Genomic DNA, 12,301 nt, shown 5'->3' with positions numbered 1-12,301 from the left:
TTTGGCATTCCCGTTTTCTTTTTTTGAATATCCTCCTTGGTGCTTTAGTTTTAAAAAGCCCTGGAAATGCTCTGCCTGGGTTCCTATATATATGGGTCCGTGCAGCATTTCCACGATATCGTTATGATCAATTAATGGGACTTGGCCGGAAAGTTGCTCCTTCGATATGTCCCTGGTCGAAATCTTGCTTTTCTTATTTCATTTTTTCACCGGGCTTGGACCATGTCTCCCGAACAACTTGGGCGAAATAGGGTTCTACCGGAAAACCATGGATTTCGAGGGGTAGGCTTTCCTGTTCTCCCTTACACGGGGCTCTCTCCCCAAGCAAAGAGAAATGCGGTACCGGCTGTGATCACACGCTGGGCGCAAATCTGGAGGATGAAAGTTATTTTTTTCTTCTTCCACCATAGCTTGTTGGAAAAATTTCAGATCTATTTGTTCAAATCTTCAATGGCTATTCATTTCTCTAACCCCTTTTTCTTATCTTTTCTCTTTCTTTATTTCAAAGCTTCAATCTGAGATTTTCTTCCAATAAAAATTCTTTAACTAATAATTAATTACATTATTAGAAAACTCCTCTCATGATCAAATCGGTCACTACCAAGCTTCAATCTGAGATTTTCTTCCAATAAAAATTCTTTAACTAATAATTAATTACATTATTAGAAAACTCCTCTCATGATCAAATCGGTCACTACCACATCCACCATTGTTGCCACCATCAAAATTCGTCACAATTATAACCACAAGTTTCAGCATTCAACATCAAAATCACATTAATTCCATTGCCAATTATCGAAAATAAAAGACATACCACCATCAGTTTTATCATCCACCACCTAATATTATCATCATTATAAATTTCGTTCAAGCTCAAGGCTGAAATGGTAATGAATAAGTGTTACTGTTGAACGAAGCCGCAACCTTACATAAAGAAATTTGTCGTTCTTTTCATTAATTTTTATTGTACTAATATACATGTATTTATATACAACAAAGAGAAAACCTAAAATTCTATTTTAGGTAGAATTCTATTTTAAGCAACAAACATAAAAGGTAAAATTTCCTAGAATTGTGATCTCCTCTAATCATGGGATCTGAATCAGCTCTCATATTGTCAATAATCCCCCTCGAATTGGTGCATAGATATCTATCATGCCCAACTTGTCAATCGCTTCATGAAATATTTTTCCTGATACTGCCTTAGTTAAGATATCTGCGAGTTGGTTCATAGACTTTACATACGAAAACTGGATGATCTTCAGATCAAGTTTTTCTCTAATGAAATGACGATCCACTTCAACATGTTTAGTGAGGTCATGTTGTACTGGATTTTGTGCTATTTGAATTGCATTTATTATCATAAAACAACTTCATAGGTCCAGAACTTTCAACTCCAAGATAACGCAGAACTCTTTGGATCCATAAGAGCTCAAATAAACCATGTGTCATTCCGCTTCTTCACTTGATCAAGAAATTGTAATGATATTTTCTCGTCGTTAGGGATAGGCCAATGGGGAAGGATTTTGGGCCAGAAAACTTTGAGTAGTAACTTCAGAAAATTTGAGGCTAGGCCAGACTTGAACGAATTCTGAGTCAGGTGAAGTCTAGGGTGATCACGTGAATGATGGGAGGTAAAATCTATAAATTCATTGGACAGACTGATAGCCAAGACGATACAGACCATTTACGAATTCGCAAAATCGCATTCAGGCGAGTAAAATTCTCGGAATCGAATTTGGCGTGAAGGGTATAATTTTAACGCATCTTTGGAAGGGGTGTGTTGAGAAATGGAGGCCCAGAGCATGAACTTCGACCTCACTGTTTCCGCATATCCCGCCAGAGCAGGATTATTTCTGCCACAGCGGGACAGTTGCGACTTAAGTCGTGAAAAAGACCAGAAATGGTCTTTTCTGCAACAATCAGTTTCTAAAACCCCAAGAGGCAACCTAGGGCAATTTCCATTGATTTTTTTTACAGATTTTCACGCTTAAGGTAAGGTTTTTACTCTCTAGATTCATACTTTGATTCTTAGAAACTAGAAGTATAGGTGGTAATCATTGGGGGAGGGTTTGAACTGAAAATCTATGGTGAGAAATAGCCCTAGGGTAAGGTTAGGATAATGGGTTTGACCTAGGGAGTGAAATTGCATTATATTTCCTGATAGTTAGGCCATTGTATTGATCCTAGATATGTATTTAATATTTTTTAGACCAAGAACGAGAAGAACGAACACAAAAAGGGAAGGCTCTTGCATTGTAAGGTTGTGAAAGCTTGAATTTGAGGTAGGTGATGGTCTAGTTTTCCGTATGTGTTTTATATACTTGTTAAATTGCTTCATGATATGCATGTGTGTATATGAATAGGGAAACATGCTAGATTATGTGTGAAATGATCATTTGCTGGCCTCTTATTGTGATGAACATATTCTTGGTGGTATAAATATTGTAAACATTAGATATTCATGTGATTGTGATATCCTGGGATCGGGTGTCACGTTCCGACACATAATTTGGATTGGATGTCACGTTCCGATATGTATTTGGATTGGGTTTCACGTTCCGACACATACTTGGATTGGGTGTCACATTTCGACACTAAGTTGATTATTTGTAGGTCCCTTGAGAGGACCCTTGTGTGAAATTATAGCATGTGAAAGACATTGATTTGTATATATATATGCCTATTATATTGAATTTACTTATTTATGATCTGCTTACTAGCTAATCGCGTGATCTTACCAGTACACCATTATTTTTGTGTATTGATACTACTTTTTCTCTGCCTTTTGTTTAGTATAGGGCATATTCAGCCGGTTGCGGAGAGACCTCGGTTAGAACATTAAAAGTTTGTTCAAAGTCTAAGGGTGAGCTATTCTATCATACTGCTATGGACTTTTCCATTAATCACAGTCCTTTTTTTGAGACTTAGATGTTAGACATTGTTTTAGTAATTTGACTTTTGTTAGGGAGTGTTCCTTCTTTTCTTACATTGACACCGGTTAGATTTTTGGTACGGACGACATTCAGTTCCTAGGATGTGTTGACTTCCATATTTTCATAGTTATTAAAATTATTGACTGAGTTTATAGAAACTCAGTATTATTTTCTGGTTATATTCCTGCTTTTGCAAGGTTTTTAATATTTATTTCTTAAGTTGATAAGTTGGGCTGTAGAAATGGTTCTCCCATTGGAATTAGTATTGTGGGTGCCAGTCACGACAGGTGAAACACCCCAGATTTTTTTCAGTCAAAACTCGAGCCATTCATGTGCATGTAGAATCAAACTCGATGACTTCAAATTGTATATATGATTTAGGATCAATCCCAAAGTAATTTAAGTGTATTAGATGTTATTTAGGGTTATAAGATATCCCTAAAACCAAGCCAAGTCCAAAGAATTCCTCTCGGCTAAGTTTTCGGATGAATTCGTATAAGGGTCAACTTCAAATGACCATATCTCCCAAAATATATTGAATTGACTGTTCCATGACCTATCAAATTAAAGTTCTTTGAGTCTTCTTTCCAATGTCACCAAGATTGTATTTTTATGAGTTCGGAGTCAAAAGTTATGCTTGATTGAACAGAGGGATCCGCGACAGGTCTGCGTCGCGGACCTGAAGTGAACTTTGACGAATTTTTCAGATTTCATTTTTTTGACGAATAAAAAGGTGCGCGACACGTCCGCATCACATTTTTGGAGGGGTAATTTGGGAAAATTACCTAATACCTATATATATAACTTGGACGCATTTTGGATCATATTTTGCAGTCTTTTGCCTCTCCAAAGAACCCTAATCTTCATCCTCTTCTCTCTCAAATTATCTCCAACAAGATTTGCCCTCAAAATTCAAGGATTCAAGCTACCAATTGAATACCCAACAATAAGGTTTCTTTAAAATTTACTCTAAGGTATGTAAGGCTAACCTAAAATATGGATTGAGTTCTTCCATATGCCCATAGATGTGTTGGATGGAAATTGTGAAAGACTTGAACCTTCTATGAATGTTTTTTTCTTGGATTTTTCCTAAACCCTAGAATATTATTAATAGGTGTTAATGTTGTTCTTGAGTTGAGTTTTGTTGAGAGTATGAATTCATGTATTCATTCACATGAACCCAATATGAGATTTCTTTTTGTCATAATTGTCTTGAGGTTGAGATTGATGGTTTTTGTGTATATATGTATTGATTGGAATGAAAAGAATGAATTGGATAGTTATGAATGTGAATGAAATAAAAAGGAACGAAACCTTGGTAGAGCTAGAGTGTCCTTTTGTCTCTATAAATTGAACATAGAATTAACTAAGGATTTTGGAGCAAGATGTTTGATGATGATGTGAATGATGATTTTGATGATGATGTGAATGATGTTTATTTAACTACGGAAAAATGATTGATTAAGAGGTTATGTTGATGATGATGTTTTGAGATGAAATAGATTGGAGTGTGATTTGCATAATTTGATTTGATTGGAGTCACATGAGTATAAATGATTGTTTGAGAAGGAGTTTTAAATAAATGATTTGTGAATATTTTTGCATAAACTATTTATACACTATTTTGAGTTTAAAGAACGATTATTTTCATCTTTGATTTAAAAGGGTTTAAGCATAAGTGAGTTTGAGAAGTCTTTTAATTATTTTTGAACATGAGTATTTTGAGTATAAACGAGTTGAGTATTTTTACATAAAAATATCTATTTTGAGTTTGAGTTGAGGAGTTGAAATTATGTTTTAAATGCATCTAATATTTTCTGCATTCATTGAGTTGAGATGATAACAAATTCAAAAAGAAGAGTTTGATGATTGAGAGGAGTTGATTGTGAAAGAAGGTCCAATACGACCAGATTGATTGAGTTTTGAAAATAGTCCAATGAGACTAAATGAGTTGATTTGAAACTAAGTCCTAAGAGACTAAATGAGTATTTTGAGTATTTTATTCACTTGATAGATATGTGCATATTGAGTCTTGAGAGGAGTATTGATCACCATATTGGGTAAGAGTTTAGTCCATACTTGAATCCCATAAACTACGCCGCTAACGTAGAAAGGGATTGGACCGTTAAAGTCGGATGTTTCCCATTTTATTGTCCTAAAATGATAGGACTTGATTGATTGATGGATCCATGATTGGTTGATTCGTTCATGCCCTGGCAAGGTATGGACGAACGTGGCAACGACGTGGCTCATTGTGCATCACCTACTTATAGGTGGTGGGATTCTTATCGGTTAGAGAAACTCTCAAATTGAGTGGATTGATGTAATGACCCTTTAGGTAAATGATATAGGGTAAATGATTTGATTGAACTATATTGTACATGATTGGATTGGATTGGATGGTATATGATTGGTCTCTATCTAGACTGTATTCTTACTTTAGACTTATGACACCTTGATTGAGTCTTTCTTATCTTACTGATTTGAGATATCTGAACTGGTATTATTCTAACTTGAGGTATGTTTTATTCTGCCATATTACATACTCGTACATTTCATGTACTGGCGTCCATTTGGACCTGCATCATTTCATGATGTAGAGACAGGTTTAAGAGATCATCAATAGGCGCATCATTGAGGATCTGTTCACATTCAGCTTATTGGTGAGTCCTCCCCTACATTCGGAGGACACTACTTATATTATTCTTGCGTTGAGTTTAATCTTTCATTTTAATTTGAGGTAGCCATGAACATGTCATTGGCACCACTTAGATAGTAGTGATAGAGGCTTCATAAACTAGATAATGATGGGTCGATTAAGTATTTTATTTTTTGAATTATCCTTGTTAAACTATTTAACGACATAGACTGGAGTTCGATTTGTTGGCCCATGGCCTTTATTATTTGAGTTAGAGTGATGATTTGAGTTGCCCACTAAGTTATTTTTTTATTTTAAACTTTCCGCTGATTAATTGATATGAATGGATATGTGATTGGATCAAGTGGTTCGCTTGGAGACCAGCAATGATCTTCGAGTGCCGGCCATGTCTAGGGTACCCTATCAGGGCGTGACAAACTTGGTATCAGAGAACAGAGTTCAAGACTCTTAGGAAGTCTATGAAGCCGTGTCTAGTAGAGTCTTGCTTATGGGTGTGTTGTGCACCACACTTATAATCAGGAGGCTATAGGACATTAGGAATTATTTCACATCTTTCATATTCTGAATTCGTGCGATAAAGTTTAACTCTATGAATGTTTCCTTCTAATTAGTGCGTTGCTCAAATCTGTTTAACTACCCCTCATACTCAAGGTGGTCGAAACAGTAAATCTCAGATTCTTGTTGATGAGTTATTCTCAGATAAAGTCTTGAGAATGTGAAGAGACTGCACAAGTCTTGAGAGTAGTCGATTAGTGTGCTCAATTCTATTGATTCGAAAGAATGCCCTCAAATTCAAATGAATCGTTCTTTTGATCTAGAGTAAGATGTATCCCATAATCTCATCCCTAGATCTTGATTGAAATGTTATCTTCAAGAGGGAAGTTATGTCTCTAGATGATAAGTCTCACCATCCAATGGAATGTGATTTGAGGCATGGTGAGCTATGGTTGGTAGAATGATTGTAGAGTTAGAAAGAGGGAGTTAAAGGAGTAGAACTTAAATAGTGAGGATGGTGGTTGATTGAGGCCTGTAACTAGAGTGAAGTATCTATGAGGTGAGTAATAAGGTGTAATAAAAGATTGTGATAGTACTAGTTTTAAGATTCGATTTTGTAGGCTTGACATGACGTATGCGAGAGATTAAGATATTAACTTACGAGGAGTGTGTGTTATGAATAGATGGGTATGTGACCCTCAGATGTAAATAGTGAATTGAGGTGTATATGAGATAATATACATTTGAATGAGGCTCTAATTTTATGAGTTGCTTTGGGTGTCTAATTAGTATCATTTAGTTGTTGCCTTTGAGCTAAGGGGGAGATGATAAAGTAATGAACCAAAGTAAGTCTTGAGCTCTCGATAGTGATGAGTTGACCAAGATGATAGTAGACGGAGTTGAGTGAGATTAGAAGAGGGAGAGTGAGTGTTTCCTGATTGTGATAGTTGTGATGTACTTGTCTAGTTGAGGATAGATGTGTGAAAGAGGAGCGAGATGAGACCTTGTGATGTGCAATAGATAGGTAAGAGTATGTTAGTATGTCTCTAGGTAAAAGCTCATACAATAATGGAGGTAGAAGTGTTAAAGTAAGCCTGACAATTCTTAGATGTGGTTGAGGTGGTTAGAGTGATAGGCTTGAGTGTGTGGTTGTCACTATGAAAGTAATAGTAGTAGGCCATTGATGACTTTTGGGGAATGATTAGATGTACATGAAGGGTGTTATGCGGTTCAGAAAGAAGGGGAAGCTTGGGCACCGATATATTGGTCTTTCGAAATTGTGCAGAGGATTGGGAATGTCACTCATGAATTGAAGTTCAACGGTTGATGATCTAGATGTTTGAATGATTCGATTAATAGAGTTTCGATGTCCTATTTGTGCCTAATGATGAGAATGATGAAGATAATGTCCCTATTCTTAACTTGAATTAATTTGGCTATTCTTGAGTCAGAATAGTTGATTGTTTAAAATTCTAGATTTGGTTGATTGGTTGATTTGATTGAGTCACAATTGTTATTCATTCCTCGATTCCATCTCTGATTGATCTTCATTCGAGGACGAATGATCCTAAGGGGGAGATAATGTAACACCCCGGAATTTTTTTCCAGTCAAAACTCGAGCCATTCATGTGCGTGTAGGATAAAACTCGGTGACTCCAAATTGTATATATGATTTAGGATCAATACAAAGTAATTGAAGTGTATTAGATGTGATTTAGGGTCATAAGATATCCCTAAAACCAAGCCAAGTCCAAAGAATTCCTCTCGGCTAAGTTTCCGGATGAGTCCGTATAAGGGTCAACTTCAAACGACCATATCTCCCAAAATATAATGAATTGGGTGTCCTATGACCTATCAAATTAAATTTCCTTGAGTCTTATTTCCAACGCCACCAAGATTGTATTTTTCCGAGTTCGGAGTCAAAAGTTATGCTTGATTGAACAGAGAGGTCCTCGATAGGTCCGCGACGTGGACCTGAAGCAAACTTTGACGAATTTTTCAGATTTCATTTTATTGGAGGGGTAATTTGGGAAAATTACCTAGTACCTATATATACAACTTGGATGCATTTTGGATCATATTTTGCAGTCTTTTGCCTCTCCAAAGAACCCTAATCTTCATCCTCTTCTCTCTCAAATTATCTCCAACAAGATTTGCCCTCAAAATTCAAGGATTCAAGCTTCCCATTGAAGACCCAATAATAAGGTTTCTTCAAAATCTACTCTAAGGTATGTAAGGCTAATCTAAAATATAGATTGAGTGAAAGACTTGAACCTTCTATGAATGTTTTTTTCTTGGATTTTTCCTAAACCCTAGAATATTGTTAATAGGTGTTAATGGTGTTCTTGAGTTGAGTTTTGTTGAGAGTATGAATTCATGTATTCATTCACATGAACCCAAGATGAGATTTCTTTTTGTCATAATTGTCTTGAGGTTGAGATTGATGGTTTTTGTGTATATATGTATTGATTGGAATGAAAAGAATGAATTGGATAGTTATGAATGTGAATGAAATAAAAAGGAACGAAACCTTGGTAGAGCTACAGTGTCCTTTTGTCTCTATAAATTGAACATAGAATTAACTAAGGATTTTGGAGCAAGATGTTTGATGATGATGTGAATGATGATTTTGATGATGATGTGAATGATGTTTATTTAACTACGGAAAAATGATTGATTAAGAGGTTATGTTGATGATGATGTTTTGAGATGAAATAGATTGGAGTGTGATTTGCATAATTTGATTTGATTGGAGTCACATGAGTATAAATGATTGTTTGAGAAGGAGTTTTAAATAAATGATTTGTGAATATTTTTGCATAAACTATTTATACACTATTTTGAGTTTAAAGAACGATTATTTTCATCTTTGATTTAAAAGGGTTTAAGCATAAGTGAGTTTGAGAAGTCTTTTAATTATTTTTGAACATGAGTATTTTGAGTATAAACGAGTTGAGTATTTTTACATAAAAATATCTATTTTGAGTTTGAGTTGAGGAGTTGAAATTATGTTTTAAATGCATCTAATATTTTCTGCATTCATTGAGTTGAGATGATAACAAATTCAAAAAGAAGAGTTTGATGATTGAGAGGAGTTGATTGTGAAAGAAGGTCCAATACGACCAGATTGATTGAGTTTTGAAAATAGTCCAATGAGACTAAATGAGTTGATTTGAAACTAAGTCCTAAGAGACTAAATGAGTATTTTGAGTATTTTATTCACTTGATAGATATGTGCATATTGAGTCTTGAGAGGAGTATTGATCACCATATTGGGTAAGAGTTTAGTCCATACTTGAATCCCATAAACTACGCCGCTAACGTAGAAAGGGATTGGACCGTTAAAGTCGGATGTTTCCCATTTTATTGTCCTAAAATGATAGGACTTGATTGATTGATGGATCCATGATTGGTTGATTCGTTCATGCCCTGGCAAGGTATGGACGAACGTGGCAACGACGTGGCTCATTGTGCATCACCTACTTATAGGTGGTGGGATTCTTATCGGTTAGAGAAACTCTCAAATTGAGTGGATTGATGTAATGACCCTTTAGGTAAATGATATAGGGTAAATGATTTGATTGAACTATATTGTACATGATTGGATTGGATTGGATGGTATATGATTGGTCTCTATCTAGACTGTATTCTTACTTTAGACTTATGACACCTTGATTGAGTCTTTCTTATCTTACTGATTTGAGATATCTGAACTGGTATTATTCTAACTTGAGGTATGTTTTATTCTGCCATATTACATACTCGTACATTTCATGTACTGGCGTCCATTTGGACCTGCATCATTTCATGATGTAGAGACAGGTTTAAGAGATCATCAATAGGCGCATCATTGAGGATCTGTTCACATTCAGCTTATTGGTGAGTCCTCCCCTACATTCGGAGGACACTACTTATATTATTCTTGCGTTGAGTTTAATCTTTCATTTTAATTTGAGGTAGCCATGAACATGTCATTGGCACCACTTAGATAGTAGTGATAGAGGCTTCATAAACTAGATAATGATGGGTCGATTAAGTATTTTATTTTTTGAATTATCCTTGTTAAACTATTTAACGACATAGACTGGAGTTCGATTTGTTGGCCCATGGCCTTTATTATTTGAGTTAGAGTGATGATTTGAGTTGCCCACTAAGTTATTTTTTTATTTTAAACTTTCCGCTGATTAATTGATATGAATGGATATGTGATTGGATCAAGTGGTTCGCTTGGAGACCAGCAATGATCTTCGAGTGCCGGCCATGTCTAGGGTACCCTATCAGGGCGTGACAAACTTGGTATCAGAGAACAGAGTTCAAGACTCTTAGGAAGTCTATGAAGCCGTGTCTAGTAGAGTCTTGCTTATGGGTGTGTTGTGCACCACACTTATAATCAGGAGGCTATAGGACATTAGGAATTATTTCACATCTTTCATATTCTGAATTCGTGCGATAAAGTTTAACTCTATGAATGTTTCCTTCTAATTAGTGCGTTGCTCAAATCTGTTTAACTACCCCTCATACTCAAGGTGGTCGAAACAGTAAATCTCAGATTCTTGTTGATGAGTTATTCTCAGATAAAGTCTTGAGAATGTGAAGAGACTGCACAAGTCTTGAGAGTAGTCGATTAGTGTGCTCAATTCTATTGATTCGAAAGAATGCCCTCAAATTCAAATGAATCGTTCTTTTGATCTAGAGTAAGATGTATCCCATAATCTCATCCCTAGATCTTGATTGAAATGTTATCTTCAAGAGGGAAGTTATGTCTCTAGATGATAAGTCTCACCATCCAATGGAATGTGATTTGAGGCATGGTGAGCTATGGTTGGTAGAATGATTGTAGAGTTAGAAAGAGGGAGTTAAAGGAGTAGAACTTAAATAGTGAGGATGGTGGTTGATTGAGGCCTGTAACTAGAGTGAAGTATCTATGAGGTGAGTAATAAGGTGTAATAAAAGATTGTGATAGTACTAGTTTTAAGATTCGATTTTGTAGGCTTGACATGACGTATGCGAGAGATTAAGATATTAACTTACGAGGAGTGTGTGTTATGAATAGATGGGTATGTGACCCTCAGATGTAAATAGTGAATTGAGGTGTATATGAGATAATATACATTTGAATGAGGCTCTAATTTTATGAGTTGCTTTGGGTGTCTAATTAGTATCATTTAGTTGTTGCCTTTGAGCTAAGGGGGAGATGATAAAGTAATGAACCAAAGTAAGTCTTGAGCTCTCGATAGTGATGAGTTGACCAAGATGATAGTAGACGGAGTTGAGTGAGATTAGAAGAGGGAGAGTGAGTGTTTCCTGATTGTGATAGTTGTGATGTACTTGTCTAGTTGAGGATAGATGTGTGAAAGAGGAGCGAGATGAGACCTTGTGATGTGCAATAGATAGGTAAGAGTATGTTAGTATGTCTCTAGGTAAAAGCTCATACAATAATGGAGGTAGAAGTGTTAAAGTAAGCCTGACAATTCTTAGATGTGGTTGAGGTGGTTAGAGTGATAGGCTTGAGTGTGTGGTTGTCACTATGAAAGTAATAGTAGTAGGCCATTGATGACTTTTGGGGAATGATTAGATGTACATGAAGGGTGTTATGCGGTTCAGAAAGAAGGGGAAGCTTGGGCACCGATATATTGGTCTTTCGAAATTGTGCAGAGGATTGGGAATGTCACTCATGAATTGAAGTTCAACGGTTGATGATCTAGATGTTTGAATGATTCGATTAATAGAGTTTCGATGTCCTATTTGTGCCTAATGATGAGAATGATGAAGATAATGTCCCTATTCTTAACTTGAATTAATTTGGCTATTCTTGAGTCAGAATAGTTGATTGTTTAAAATTCTAGATTTGGTTGATTGGTTGATTTGATTGAGTCACAATTGTTATTCATTCCTCGATTCCATCTCTGATTGATCTTCATTCGAGGACGAATGATCCTAAGGGGGAGATAATGTAACACCCCGGAATTTTTTTCCAGTCAAAACTCGAGCCATTCATGTGCGTGTAGGATAAAACTCGGTGACTCCAAATTGTATATATGATTTAGGATCAATACAAAGTAATTGAAGTGTATTAGATGTGATTTAGGGTCATAAGATATCCCTAAAACCAAGCCAAGTCCAAAGAATTCCTCTCGGCTAAGTTTCCGGATGAGTCCGTATAAGGGTCAACTTCAAACGACCATATCTCCCAAAATATAATGAATTGGGT

The sequence above is a fragment of the Solanum dulcamara genome, chromosome 9 (assembly GCF_947179165.1).
Source record: "Solanum dulcamara chromosome 9, daSolDulc1.2, whole genome shotgun sequence".
NCBI lineage: Eukaryota > Viridiplantae > Streptophyta > Magnoliopsida > Solanales > Solanaceae > Solanum > Solanum dulcamara.
Note: the sequence above shows the minus strand (reverse complement) of the source record.